Source organism: Paramormyrops kingsleyae, chromosome 5, assembly GCF_048594095.1.
Source record: "Paramormyrops kingsleyae isolate MSU_618 chromosome 5, PKINGS_0.4, whole genome shotgun sequence".
Taxonomy (NCBI): domain Eukaryota; kingdom Metazoa; phylum Chordata; class Actinopteri; order Osteoglossiformes; family Mormyridae; genus Paramormyrops; species Paramormyrops kingsleyae.
In genome coordinates this window covers 12,370,799-12,386,096 of record NC_132801.1, presented here as the reverse complement: position 1 = coordinate 12,386,096, position 15,298 = coordinate 12,370,799, and the positions used below count along the sequence as shown (strand labels likewise).

At 42.4% G+C, this 15,298-nt stretch overlaps 2 long non-coding RNA genes across 2 annotated transcripts; one reads left to right on the top strand and one right to left on the bottom strand.

Moving 5' to 3' along the window:
• Positions 1-4,702: 4,702 nt before the first annotated feature.
• On the bottom strand, positions 4,703-12,894 carry LOC111848514 (uncharacterized). Its single transcript, XR_002839326.2, has 6 exons — positions 12,797-12,894; positions 6,551-6,605; positions 5,479-5,550; positions 5,316-5,408; positions 5,064-5,139; positions 4,703-4,878 (listed from the first exon to the last, which is right to left on the bottom strand). It is a non-coding gene; the product is annotated as an uncharacterized lncRNA (long non-coding RNA).
• On the top strand, positions 12,246-14,212 carry LOC111848518 (uncharacterized). The gene is made up of 3 exons (XR_002839328.2): positions 12,246-12,392; positions 13,743-13,877; positions 14,113-14,212. It is a non-coding gene; the product is annotated as an uncharacterized lncRNA (long non-coding RNA).
• Positions 14,213-15,298: the final 1,086 nt, after the last annotated feature.

The window sequence follows — 15,298 nt, the reverse complement described above, 5'->3', positions numbered from 1 at the left end:
AGAGCCCCTCTTTCCAGCTGGCGAGATGCTGCATGCTGTGCTCAGCCGCATCCTGATCGGCAGCCCGTGTTTTACACGAGACCCGACCTAGTTCGCTCATTTGCACGTTTTCGTGAACTCATCCACCGTAATGGTGTTTCTATGAAGCCAGGCCTTCGGAGCAGAATCCTGATAGGCCTTCTCTCTCTGAGAAAACTGGCAGGAGGGCCATTTCTTCAGGATAAAAGCAGCAGCGCTCTGCTCGGGGATGCTGGAAATATTCTCATGCAGAAAGAATCCCTCAGGCTCGCTGTGGCTTTCTCTGGTTAAACATTTCCCTTGCACAATTTCTGATTATAGTGATTAAATGAAGCAATTCAGTGATGCAAAGAGCTTACAGTGAGATTTTTTCATGTCTATTTTACAGTATATAACAGATATTGCAGTTTTCTACACATGTTCTTCTAGCGAGGGATCACTACACCACCACATATCAGAGTAGGGTTCCCTTTCCAAAGGCTCTGCATACAGAAGGTTAGACGAAGGTCAAGTTGAGCTCTTGTTTCACATGTTTTGTTCTCAGCCTGAACACTTTCTGTCTGACACCTAGTACTCCGGTTTTTAGTCCATTACAGTCTTCATCCTCCCCCACATATTCCCAGACAAGGCAGTAGAATCTACAGAATCCAGCTAGCACTTAAATCTGTCCATTCATGATAGGCAGTCTAGGAATGTTTTTTCTCTTCGGAGCTGCTGGAAGCAGCTCACACTTGTCCTGGGGCTTAATGAACAAGAGGGATATACTCACTCAGCCCCCTGCTTGTGGGAGTTTTACTCAAAAATGTTCTGAGGGCAGAATGAAAAATGATTGGTTCAGAGAAGTTACCAATCAGATTGTAGAAGAGGTAGCTCTAAGCAACTAGAGGAGGCGGGACCAAGACATCTGATTGGCTGGTCCCATCTCCTCTAGCTGCTTGGACCCACCGTCTCTACAATCTGACTGGTTATCTTTCTGAAGCAATCATTTTTTGCTCTGCCCTCAAGACATTTTTGTGAATGTAAAACTCCCAGGAGCTCAGCTCCTTCCGCCTCAGTCTAAAACAGGTTTTAAAAATGTAGCCAGACATGTATCTGCCACCGCTGTTGCCCTTTAATTAGCCATGTTGAGGCACAATTTTTGTGTGAGCCCCTTACAGGTCCACTGAAGCCATTTTATTCAGCAGGGACTCCTGGCCACAGATCATATGGCACTGACAGCCCCTCACCGCCACAGCTGCATAAGAGTCTTATTCAGTGCCGCAAAGCGTATCCCAGGCATCAAGATGCAGGGACCTTACTGAGGGGCTGCTGCTGACATAATGAAACCAAATACCCTTTGACTTTTATTTTGACACCCCAAAAGGTGTCTCCCCCAGTGTCACTTCCTGGATATCACCAGCCGTGTGTGTTACCTGGTTTCGGCAGCCTTGCCTGTTTACTGGTGCATCTTTTGGTGTGATGTATTCTGTAATGTTCAGGTAGTCACACTAGGACTTTCAACCTAGACATGTGAAGATGCTTTATGGCGTATCAAGTGACAGAAAAATGTGCTTAGAGGAAAATTAGAAGACATATTCAAGGAAGAAAATGTTTATTAATAATTTAACCAAGCTGGAGTAAACAAGCCATTGCCTGCTGGTGTGGAAAGAGGGAACGGTGAAAAATACGGACGTACCCTGATGCTAGAGGAGATAAGCCTGTCTAGACGGTGCTTTAAGCATTCTGGAGGGTTGAGATAAAAGACACACCAAACATGACACTGACCCAACATCATGGTCTAGTCTGGCTCTGAGGATGGCATAAACATGGCATGACTCGCCTGTGACACCCCCTGAAACCATGGAAAGCCAAGAACTTCTGATGTTCAGCCAGAGTCAGACAGTGTTCAGCACAGTCCGTTTAAGAGCTGATAGCTGGATGCTGAATCTGAACATGCGTGTTTGGTTCAGATGGGTTTCAGCTGAGGAGCGTAGATCACTCACGCTGGACCCAAATTGTTACTGGGGCTTTGGCTGAGAAAATCTAAACAGGACTTAGTGTCACTTGATAAGGGAAAACCAAACAAACCTTGTTGCACTGGGTTAGGGAATAAGCTCTAACACTCCTGACTGGGAAACTAGGAGACACACCAGTTTATTTCAGAACACAGCAGTTCATGCACCCAATAAGAATGAGGTTTGTGTGTAATTACTAATTCTGATAAATATTTCCATAACTAACAAGGAGGTGGGGTGTTGCTCAGTGGGTTATAATACTATGCCTGTGATAAAAAGGTTGCAGGTTCAAATCCCCAGAGAGGTGAATAATCCCACCTATGAACTGACTGGGCCCTAAGTCCCAGTTGCTCCAGGAACCGTGAAACCCTGCTTTCTCTGCCTTTCCTCTCAAAGGAATGTAATATATAAATAAGGTAACATTTAAGCCAAGAATCTATAGATAGGCTTGCATCTCAGTTGATCTGCATACCAACCCTAGGTTCTCCTCTGGCAGAATTGCTTCCTGTCAGTCAGCTGTCACATGTGTGCCTCAGCAATGGTGTGGAAATAGAAGCGTCAGGCTGGACTGTGATTGGAATGGGCTTTGTTGACTCACATGGGTACATACTTGGCAGGGGGGGGGGGGGAGGTTATGTGGACAAAAAAGAGGAGTGGGCTGATCCGGGCCGGTGACAGCTTCACATGGTCCTGAAACCACGCTGCTCCCAGTAGAGAGGAGCCCTCTGCCGGGACCTGAGCTCACATCGGAGCCCTGAAGGACGTGCAGTGCAGCTATGATTGGCTAATCAACAACCAGGGCTTGGTTAGCAGCCTGGGCAGGTGGCGGCGTGCAACAGGACTGCTGAAACATGGGAAACAGGTGTTAAAGTGCCGGCTCAAACGAAGGTGGAGCCGGAAGGTCGCAGATTCCGACAGCATGAGTGGTATTATTACCCTTAAGCACCAAACCTGAACCGGACCGGCAGACATCCAGCGGCCCAAGCTAGATAATATGGTAAATTAATTAAGTCTGTTTGGAGGAAAGCATCTGTAGCTAAATAAATAAATCACGAGTGGTTAACAAGATGCCTGTCGTTACTTTGTAGCATTTTCCACAAATGAGTGTTTAAGTATATCAAACACAAGTTGCGCTTGTCATCTCCTCCTAACGATAATAATTGATCACTTTTAAATATGCATAACATTGGGGTCTTATGTAATCAATAATAACTACTGTAACGCTGTGCTGACTGATACTAAAATATCTATTCTTTCAATATTGACTTTCATTTTGAGAATCAATTCTAACATTAAAATACAGATTTTTAACCTAGTCATTTAAATGTTTATATTGTTATAGGGAGCAGGACAATAACTACTACTTGGCCCATAAGGGGGGAAGGGGTGGAATTTCAGGGGCACACCCCTCCAATCCTCCCCACCCCCCATTTTTACTGTCTTGCAGGGTTGGGCAGGCATCAAATATCTGTATCCAGATCAGTTTCGCCGATACCAACTTGGTACTGGATCAAATTGAAAAATGAAAATCAGAGGTATCACCCATCACTAATAACAACCAGTGCTTTGTTCTTGACAGCTGAGGGTTCATATCATATCCACCATTTTACCTGCAAAACATTACTGAATGTATGCATCCATTGATTTTCTATATCACTTATCTAGCACTAGGTCAGTGTCAGCCAGGGAACACTCTGGATGGGATGCCGGTTCAGAACAGGACAGAGAATCGCACACTATGGACAGTTCAGAGCAGCCCTATAATACTTTCAAATTTTGAATTTAGTTTTTATATTATTCTCAATTTTCATTTGAAATCCAATTAGCTTTAAGGGAAAGAATTTTACATTTGTTTTTATTTCAGTTAGTTTTGGAAACAATATTGATAATTTAGTTTAGTTGTTGATGTAATTTTATTTCAGTTTATTAAAATGTTTTTATTAAAAAGTTCTAGTTTTCATTAAGGATAATAACACAGGTTTACAGATGCCAATTTCCAGGGGCGCTGCTAGGGATTTGGGGCCCAATGAAAGCATATTATACTGGGCTGCCAACCCAGACCAATCCAATTATTTTCCTGATTTTTTAGGGCCCCAGTCACTCAGGTGCGCTTGGAATCATCCTAAATTCCCCCCCTTTACTACGCCCTGCTAATTCCCCTAACCCATGTTTCAGGACTTCAGGAATATCCAGACCAAGGCACCCAGAGGAAGCCTAAATGAACCTTTGGAGAACATGCCAACTCTACACACATAGAACCAAGGAACTTTAATCAGACCCTGGGAGTGTGAGGTCAGGAAGCTATCCACTTCAGTCATGCCACCCAAAGTAGGAAGCAGAATCCATTTTGAGGAAAACTCGCTCACTTTCTGGGCAAAAGTCACGGATGCAGCGGCATGCAGAGGCGGAGAGGAGCTGCTTTTAAGGTGTGGCTGCGACCAGCTTTTCAAAGGCTTCTGCTGCCCATCCCTCAGGTTTAATCAGGGCTTGGAACCGGTGGAGGTGCCGCAATGATTAAAAAGAAGATGCTCTTTTTAAATATTTTACAGCGCCAAGCTGCTGCATCCTTTAACAAACTGTTTTTTTGATAATTGCACCTTGCGTGAGTGCGCACGCCTCGCTGAGGAAAACATACTGCTTGTCATGTTTAAGTCAAATATTACAGCCATCACATCATTAACGATGCAGCCTTCTCCTGCTTATGAAAAACCACAAGGGAGCTTATAAGAAAAACACAAAATTATTTAAAGATTCACCCTCACACCTCCGTGGGTGGTGGCCTGAATTTCGATCCCGCTTTGAGTGTAGATGTTGCATCCGTGTTCGTGCAGCTTGACGCTAGGTATTCCGGCTTCCTCTGGCAGCCCTTAAAAGAGGAAGATGTGCAAATGGTCCATAATGTGTGTGATTGTGTGTATATGAGTGTGCACCCCTGCAATGAGCTTACAACCCATTTGGGGTCCTACTCTGCCTGGTTCCAGTTATCTAAGACTGTGCTAAATAAGATGGATGATGGATGAATGGACTTGTGTTGGCTTTGCACTCACTGACCCGCCTTGCACTGTCACTTGTACGACAGTCACAGAAAGGCTCTGCAGGCAGCTCCATCGTGATACCCGGACCGTTCCTGCCATTAAAGGGGAAGCTTGGGTCAGAAGAGCCAGCCATCTTCCAGCATGCGTTTCAGATCTAAATTCCAAGCTCTTCAGCCTGAAACCAGTGCTCTGCTCTCAGAGCAGTTAAGCTCTGGCTGTACTGCGTTTATTATTTATAAATCAATAAGACGACCATTAAAGGTACCACCTTCTTTCCAGGGTTAATGACCTCCTGCATGCACTTCAACCAAAGCAGAGTTCGGCACAACATCCACAATTCACCTAAACGGCTGCAGAAAACCTGCCAATAGGATCAGACTGTCAGAGCATTCAGCGGCCCCCGCAAGAGGCCTCCGAGCTGGATTCCTCACCAGTAGGTTGCAGAGTCACGTCCCCCACCAGATTTAGATGGAATTCCTATAATCTTCATCGGGATGTTTAACCTGAGGTGAGAATGTGAGAATATAAACATCTGATGAGTAAAACTGCAGAGCGTGTGCATGGGTCTGGATAGGACAGCGTATGCATGGGTCTGGACAGGACAGCGTGTGCATGGGTCTGGATAGGACAGCGTGTGCATGGGTCTGGATAGGACAGCGTGTGCATGGGTCTGGATAGGACAGCCTACCGGGACAATGGGTAATTAGTGCAATAAATAAACACCATATCTCACGTCAGAGCTTTTTCCACTGGTGTTCACTTCCATTGTTTTTCCCTGTGAGTCGCGCTGATTGTACAGAAGCATTTTAGTTGACGAAGCTGTGTGGGACATCGCCAGTCTCTGCAGATTAATGCTGAGCGTTAGACTATGTGTTCATCTCATTTTTCACACTTCAGTTTTCCTTTTTTAAATGTACTTTTTGCAACAAAAAGGTAATGAGATGCAGATGATGAATCCAGTTGGCGGCAGCTCATCTCAGTGCAAATTGCCTGTGCGATGGCAATGGGTTCAAGGTCAATGCCCTCGCCTTCGCTTTGATACCCGAGGTGCATGTAGTGGGGCTGTCATCAAAGTTTTTGGGGCGAAATCTGGACACAGCAGGAGCAGAGAAACTCCTCTAGGGCTTTCATCCCCATTTTACAGCCATCAGAGGGAAGTTATGGAATGGGCTGAACCAGTTTAAACTCTTAGATAAACTACCCGAGTGAGCTGCTGTGCAACTCTGCATCGCTTGCATGCGCACCAGCTGATTTCTGGAACTTTCTATACAGATACGTCAACATTTCAATAACACACATGCTCCGTTTAACTGTGTTCGTCGTCCTGAAGCTGTCTGAGCACGACGCCGTGAATGGTGATTATTACAATTGCATATCGGACAGAAAAAATTCCATCACTTAAACCTTCCCTCCCACTTTGCGATAAGTGGATGCTCATCTGTCTAAGCCAGCCAGAGTACAGCCCAGGAGATCTCACCGTGATTATTAGCTATAGGAACTCACCAGCTCTCAGTGGGAGTGTTTCCAGAATGATCCACACGACGAGAGCATCCTGGATCTGTATATGTTACAAGGTCATGGGAAACATGGGCGTAAATGAATGGGTATAAATGAATGGGTATAAATGAATGGGTATAAATGCTGGAATATCATAATCACATGAAGAGCAGTGCAGTGACTGAATATAAAATACTCATCTCCTTTGTTACTTTCAGGCCGGCTGACCCACAGGGAATGACATCTGTGTTGCTTCTTGCAAAGCAATCGGAGCGGCATTATCATCAAAGGTCACCTCACAGACACAAAACACTACTTGTCTTTTATGCTAATGCTACTTTATCATGATCTGAAGGGGCAAAATCTTACAAAAAAAAAAGGTAAAGCCCACAACAGAAATATTAACACATAACTCACACATATAGCTCATGATGGCATAACTGATAAGAAAGAATAAATCAAAAACAAGAGATATTCTTCATATTTGTAGCACTTGATGAAAGGTTGTAAATATATGTTTTTACTACTATTAGAATTGTGCATATACTACCACGTTTTTATCTCCTTTTAGAGTTTGTCCCCCCAATGCATTTTTGTGCCCCTCCTTACAATGTAGCTCCAGAGCACTCTGAATATCTAAATACATATTTTAAAATATATACATACAGAGATGAGCCAAAACACTCCACGTGAAATGAATAAGGTTGACTATCTAGTAAGAACGGAGCAAGTCAAAGTCTAGGATATGTTAGACGGTAACTAACATTCTGTACTGGGTCGACATATTAAATGCAGGTGAAATCACTTCGAAAAGGGCAAGATCTTTATGGCCAGACATATGGGTCAGAGCATCCCCAAAACAACCAGGGGTGTTCATGGTCAGCTGTGCTGCACGCTTAGAGATGTAAGTTCCCGAGGAGTGAAAAACCGTAAACCGCTGACAGGGTGTTGGGTGACCACGACTCTTCGAGGAGGGATGTGACCGAAGGCTATCCCATGTGGTACAAACCAACAGAAGGGCTACTATGCCACAAATGCTTCCCCTTTCACAGTTTAGAGGGGGTTAGATTGAAGAGCATTAAGCAGAGTTAATTGGGTTGTGTAAGATATTGTCAAGAGACCGATTAACGGGAAACCTGTCCATGTTCAGATGCTTATTCCTTTATAAGCCTCTGATGATGGTTGGACAGTGTCATATCTTTATATAGCTATAGTACCTGGTTTTATAATTATGTATTGAGCTTTTAAGTGAAGCCCTTGATCACCAAGGTAAACAGGGAAAAATATCAAGAAACAGTGTCAGCAGTATGTAATCTCAGCAGTCTCCTCAAACTTTGATAATCTCGTCTTCCATTTTGGTTGTTTCCATTTTGGTCGTTTTCAGCAGAGGTTTGCCTTTCCAGATGCAAAGCACGGTTTGAAGTGCAGCTTCAGACCCATGGAAACTGTATGTTAGAGGTGGGCAATCTTATTCAGTAAGGGCTGGTGGGTATGTGGGTTTTTGCTGCAACTCCCTAATTAGAGGACTGATCGGCTGAAGAGTCCTCACACTTGGGTTTGAACAGCCGACCTAAAGTTTACCCCAAAACCTGCAAACACACCGGACCTTTGCGGATAAGATTACCCATCACTGCTGTATGCAGTGCAGCTGGGAGAGTTATTATTCCCGCTGACAGGAAGGATCTCCTACTGGCCTGACCCACTGGCAGCCAAATATTCATGTATTTCCACTGCTTGAAAGGCAGATGATAACATAAAAACAGAACTTTTCATACTGCAAAACATGTTCGCTGCAAGAATGTTCATTATCTTGGTTCAAACATCTGATGTTTGAAGGACTCTCTACTGAAACTGTCTGCGATAGTATAAATGCTGAGGAGTTCAGCCCCTGAGAGAGCATCTTCAAAGGTGATAAGCCACCTGAAGAGTTCAGGTTTATCAGGGCATCGGCAGCATAATTCAGACCCCCGGTCCTTCCCATCATAACAGGCGGTGGTGTGAGTCTTCAGTGACTGGCTCTTCTCCGGATCGAAAGGGCTGAATAATGCATCAGTGAGGCTTCTCTTCTCTTCCCGCTGCAGTCTGTTGTGGGACCTGCAGGCTCATCTGAAACGTCTGGCAATGATGAATAAGTAAACACCAGGTAGACTTCCATCACTTCAGCAGGGGATCAGTCGCCATTAGCACACGTGTACATGCTAAGGGGGGGTGACGACTGCTGCCAAAAACAATTCAGGGCCCCCTTTTTGTGGCACAATGCCTCTAAAATTTAAAGTTAATTCAGAGCAGTAACTTGTGCTTTCCATGCAGCCCAAAGCTTAAATAGCACTGATGTGTCTTTTTAATGTCTTTCTCAACAGAAGTAAAACTGCAAGACTGTGAGCATATGGCACCCAGCTCGAGGGTCTCTCAAACATAAATGCTCCATCGACCATATTCAGAACAAAAATGTGAAGGATTAACAGCCAGGGCTCGGAAGTTCTGAAAACCTGGGTTTCTCCAGCGGTCTCCAAGGGGCTCTAGATGCTTAAACAATACACAGCCCAAGGTGAAATCACATGTGTTTCTGGGTCTGGTAAAACAGTCAATCTAAAAATATGCATGAACTCATTTTTGTCCTGTTTAGTCCAGATTATTGCCCCCACACAAACAGTCAAACTGGCATTCAGGTAGGAGGATGAGCTGAAATATTCTGTGCTCTGAAGGGAATTTTTACATATGTAGGTAAACTAAAAATACTAATACTAATAACACCCGCTTAAAGCAGAAGTCGATGGGAAAAAAAAAGGCTGGTTACATAAAATATAATTAAGAAAAAAAAAAAGTTCAAAGTGTGATTTCTCCTGCTGCATAATTGAGCACGGTAACCTGAAATAAGGGGAAATTGCCTTTCATTTAAAAGAAAAAAAATCTGTACATCAAGATATTTTCCCAAGCTAACTGAAAAGGAATCTAACGCATACATGAAGAGCGCATCAACCACGTTAAGGTCAATATCACCAGCAGCAATAACTTCATTGGAATAAATTACTCTCATGACATTATATTAACTTTAACTTGTATTAACTAATGCACACATTGCGTAAGAAGTCATGTACACAGCTGATGACACCGTGAAACAATGAACAGCCAAAAACAATAAACACCGATGCGGACAACTGACATACTGACTAATCATTTATGAGTGATGCTGCTGATTTAATGAGCCAGTTAACCTGTAGGAAATTACCAGTGAGCATATTTAATGTTGTGTGTTAAAGATGACTAACCCTATAACCAGGGGGACCCTACAGACCCCTTACCTGCACAGAAGGGCAGTCTGTAGGGCAGTCTGTATCAGCAGTCTGTATCGGTAGTTCCACATGTTGCCCTTCTGAATGTTCTCAGCCCTAAATTGTTACCAAAATACTCCCCAACAAGAAGAGGTACTTTTAGTGTTAACAGTTCAATTTCCACAGCCAGCCAGCTATCCGTGTAAAATAAATACTCTCAGTCAGGTACTCACGGGAGCCACAGTTATTCATTATCCAGTTTTTCACTCCTGTTCCAAATTACCACAAGGTAATATTCACAACATGCAATATTGAAAACAATGAATTTCTCATTAATTCATTCATACTGACATCTGTTTTAATGTGGACAGGTTAGAAAAGACGACGTTTCTACCCAAAAGCACAAAACTTGCTGATAAAAAAACAGTATGACAGCATATCAAAAATATCAAAAAACCTAAACTGACATTGTTCAATGGCACCACGTGGTTTGCGAGAATTTAAATTCTTCTTAATTTTAGTGATATTTCAATGACAGTGGTGTGCAGGAATATATTAATTTTTAGATAACGTTATCTACAAATGGCATGAACTATATGATATGAATGGACACGGAAAGACGAGCGATTCACAGTTAAAAGGAGTCCCTTTATCCACTGAAAGTCCCTTTGACAGTTAGAGAGGCATCACACCAGTGGCCTCACAGACATTCCAGCTGACAGGCTGAAACTTCAAGTTCATGTTGAAGTTCTGGTTCAGGTTCATGGCAGAACCAAGAACCATGGCTTCCAGAAGCCATTATTCTCATATCAACGGTCAGATTTAAATTCCCCAGTGGACTGTGAAGTTGAGACCTAAATCAGATAATACTGGCTAAAATGATCTTGCCGTAAAACATTTAGGAAGTGATATTATCAACTAGGTACATCTGTATGCAATGCTCTTTAACCACAATGGCAACACATCGCCAGTCAATGTAAAATATACCAGCGACTGTCATTTAGAGAATTAACAATGCAGATTTAAGTTTGTTTGGGGCTTTAGAGGGGGGTGCTTGACGATTTTTGATTGCAGAGCACAAACCCCTCATCTCACCTAACGACACAGCTTTAGATGGAGTGAAGTACGCAGACAGCAGCGTAATGAACGGTTGGGACAGTCACACGTGCAGATAAACCATAACCGTTACTCCATCCGCAACAATCAATACAAATGCGAGGCTGTAGCCTAAAGACTCAAGGCTCCTGGCAACTCTGCTATGGAGCAAGATGTATGTTCCTGTGCAGATGGATGTTCCTGTGGAGATGGAGGTTCTCTCAATCCTTCGGAGGGCAATGTAAGTTCCCATAAAAGCAAAGCCATTCAGAGGTATAACATTCATCCTATGATGAAGCAATTCTTTCCCGATGGTAATGGGATGCCAATCCCGCAAATAAATAAATAAAATAATACTACATTTCATGACCATCGCTTCCCTTATAATCTCATCCGAATTTAATGTTTATGGGTCGGCAGCAACACTGTTTTCCATGAGCTTCAACAAAATAGTGATATTTCTTGCGGAATTATAATGTTTCACCCTCCCAGAATAATTCCACTGATGTGCACAATGTATGCTGTCACATATACACATTCTGTCATCTTGCAATGACCTATTAATTTAACCTATTGAGATTAATTGTGTTGATGCTGGCTCTTGCTTGGTAGTTGCCAGTATGAAGTCTGCTAAAAGATTACATTGAAATTTTTGCAAAAGGTTTATCATATACATATTCCATTTTACTGTGAGAAATATAGATGGGAACAGGATTTATTTTATATTTGGATTCTCATATATTGTGTTCTTGGCATGAGATAGGCTTATGATTAGAGAAATCAGATTTTACCCATGCCCATTGGCTTAAGCTTTGATTAATACGTTTCGGTGCCTTTATTATCTAAATCGGCTTTGCCAGCACTGCACAGGGGAATGTCTAGCTACGCTCCAGATGCTTACACAGCTGAAAAGTCGAATTTACTTTGACACCATGCTCTCGAGCGAATTCTTATCGCTATTCTATTCCTGACACTAGGTGTCACTGCATCCAAGATATTCCGCACTATACTGTCGGGTAGTTTTGTGCAGCAAAGTAAACGATACGCAATTAACTGGGACGACATTCCCAATTTGTGTATGATTAAATTACATTTTCAGACTAAGTTCGAACTTATTCAGTTGTGCCCGATCTGTTAAAATAATGTTATTACTTTTTTGCCATAGCACTAATACAGCGTTTCGGTTGCTTCAGTAGAAACCCTGGTACGCCTCGGGGCTCAACGGAGTGCTTCAGATACTCATTAGTGCAATTAGCAATTAAATGATTCAGCTGCAGAATTTAGCATGTTAATAGAGTTGCAGAAATTTAAATATTATTTTCAGGAAACGTGACTGCCTGCCACCGTTGTGTTACATTCATTATGCAGAAGGCTGCGCTGACATTTATGGAATAAAGAGCGAAGGCTAAAATTGGTACTTTGGACGAAGTCCAGCTTACACCGTGTCGCTCGTCGTTGCGAATCCTGACTCTCCATAAACAGTGAGATGAGCTTGAGAAACCTTTTGGATTGTGCAGTGGAAAGTGTTTAGCGTACACGTGTTAAAATGGAAATGCATCTATTGACACACCAAGTGACGTACCGTCGTGAAATCAGCGGGCAGCTATTTTAAGTCTAATTTATTCTGAATTCGTCTATCTTGATCGTTGTATATTGATTTATATTCACTGTGCCCAATATAAACGCATTGGCAATACACCAGTTCTTCGCGTTTTCGCGTTTCTTGCACGATATTTTAATTTCGCGAAACTACCTACAAAGAAATGTGCCCTTAGGTTGAATTTAAAATTTTTAAATGTTATATTGTGACCAAACTGTAGGTACTTATTTGAAGGAAAAATATTGTACATTTCAGCAGATGTTTAAGGAGTGGTGTATAACTTACCGCGAACACGTTGGTCACGTAGTTTTTCAATTTATAGTCCAAGAGAAAAAGGATTTGTTGAGGTAACTGTGAAAAAGTTCACCAAAAAAATAAGGATGTAATGCCACCTTGTGGTATTAAATAAAATGCATCATTTTGCATAAACATATGCAAGATACGTTCGCGGAGGCCCTTTGGCGTGGGTTTGCACGCCGGAAGTCGTAGTCATACCTAATCCGCCTTGTTGTCGCAGTCTTTGCTTATTGTCACACACTAGACTGAAGGCATTGACTGTTTTTGCACCCCTTTTGCAAAAGGTGCTTCCATTGTAATAATAATGCATTCTTTAGGTCACAGTTTGACCACGAGTATGTCTCAGTATAAAAGCTTCATATGAACCTCTAAGATTTGGATTTGTTTTATACAAAGTAAGGGAGGGTACTTATAATTAGCTGTTATAAAAAAATGAAAATGTCTTTTAATGTCACAGGTGCTCGCTCTGTGGCATCTGTAATCATAAAAAAATTTGTCACCATACAGAGGACATAGTAAAGTGTACAGACGGCATACTTGTATATCATACTCGTATATCATACTTGTATACTGAAGTATATTTTTAGAGTTTAAATACAGGGTTCATGTTACTTGTGTGGATCTTCCTTTTGTGCAACAGAAATGTTAGCTGCAGCTGGTGTAGTATCTACTAAACTGACCATATGGAAATCTGAAATGTTGTGTTGAACCAGGTATTTAGGGTGAATTTATTCTGCAGTGAGACTAATATAAAATATATCATATATACAGGACCAGTCAATAGTTTGGACACACCTGCCCTTAATGCATTTGTCTCTATTTTAGCTATGCTATTCACCTTACAGCAAAAGGCAGCGAAAGGTTATACATGTATATCAAACATTGCATCTACCAAGAGAAGTGTTCAACATCTCACATTTTTCTGAAATTTTAGACTCTCCAAGAAGGTCATTTTGCTTTGAAGACAGCATTGCAGACTCTTGGCATTCTTTCAACCAGCTTGCAGATGTAGCCTCCTGGAACGCTTCTCCAACAGTCCTGAAGGGGTTTCCACAAGTTCTGGGCTCAGGTTGGACACCGTGCTCTTACTCTTCTATCCAGCTCATCTCAAACCAGCTCTGTGGGGTTTAGGTCAGGGGGATTTTGGGGGCCAGGTCACCTGTCACAGCACTCATCTCATTCCATGTTCACAAGATACAGTAAGAGTACTTGCATAACCTCGAGGTGTGCTTGGAAGAAGAATGATGCCTCACTGATCCCTGTGGGGAAATTCTCTTTTTTGCCTCCCTCATCCTGCTCTCCAGGAGAGCCACTCGGACAAGGATAAGCTTTGGGGTCACAGCCAAGGGTCGCCACCTTCGGCAGCCAGGGAGCTCGGGGTTAAGGGCTGTGATCAAGGCCCACGGACAGGTGATTATTCTGCCGAAGTCAGGCTCGATCCGCCGACCATCCGGTCACAGATACAGTGGCTTAGCCCACTGCTGTTGAAAAATGAATGATTTTTCAGTAGGTGTGTCTAGACCTTTGACTGGTACTTTAGGTCATTATGGGTAAAATGTCTGTTAGCAAAATAATGTGCTTGAAAACTCCATCCATACTGCTGCTGTTTAATGTTAACGAGAACAGGATATGTAATTAAAAATATTATTAAAAACCAAATTGTGGCGGTTCCAGAAGCATAAAGATACATTATTTATGCCTTTTATTGGAATTTTCAACTTACTAATTTAATTTAAATTCTTAAATATCTAATTTAAAATTTTATTCAAGGCTTTTAATTCAGAATTAGGGTACAAACTGTTAAAATACTTCATTTAATTTCCATATCCAGTAGGGGGAGCCACAATGCACATTAAACTAACGGTTTCGTTTGGCACCATAACCGAAAAGTGTGACATTAGCCATTCATACATCCATCCAATCGCTTATCCTGGTTTGCATAGGGCACAGGCCTGGATACACCCTGGGTGGGATGCCATATTACTATATTCAGTTGAAAACCCAATACGTTCCTAACGTAACATATAAACATATTGACCATTTTCTTATCATAATTATCATCACTATGCACATACCGAGTTTTTTTTTTTTTGGTTTGGTTTGGAATCATTGGAATGATTAAACTGACTAGGTTTTTAATTTTTAATCTCACAACCACCTAATATATTCTTGTCCAAACTCGAGGGGGGGCGGGGGGGGTTGTGGCTATCTCAAGGCAACACGGGGAACAAGTTGGGGCTGCATGCTGTAGGAGACGCCAGGAAGCTGGATAACCTGGAGGAAATTATCACGACACGGGGAGATCATGCGACCCCCACACCCAATGAGTCACCGACATGCAGCATCCCCGATTATTAATTGGATTAATAATAGATTGTAGCCTACCATAAAATATGGCACTGGGTATGAAAATCATGGATTGCCATGGGTTGTGTCGAAATAGCGGAAGGCAAATTGGATTATTTACGATTTTTTCCCTTGGGATGTGGA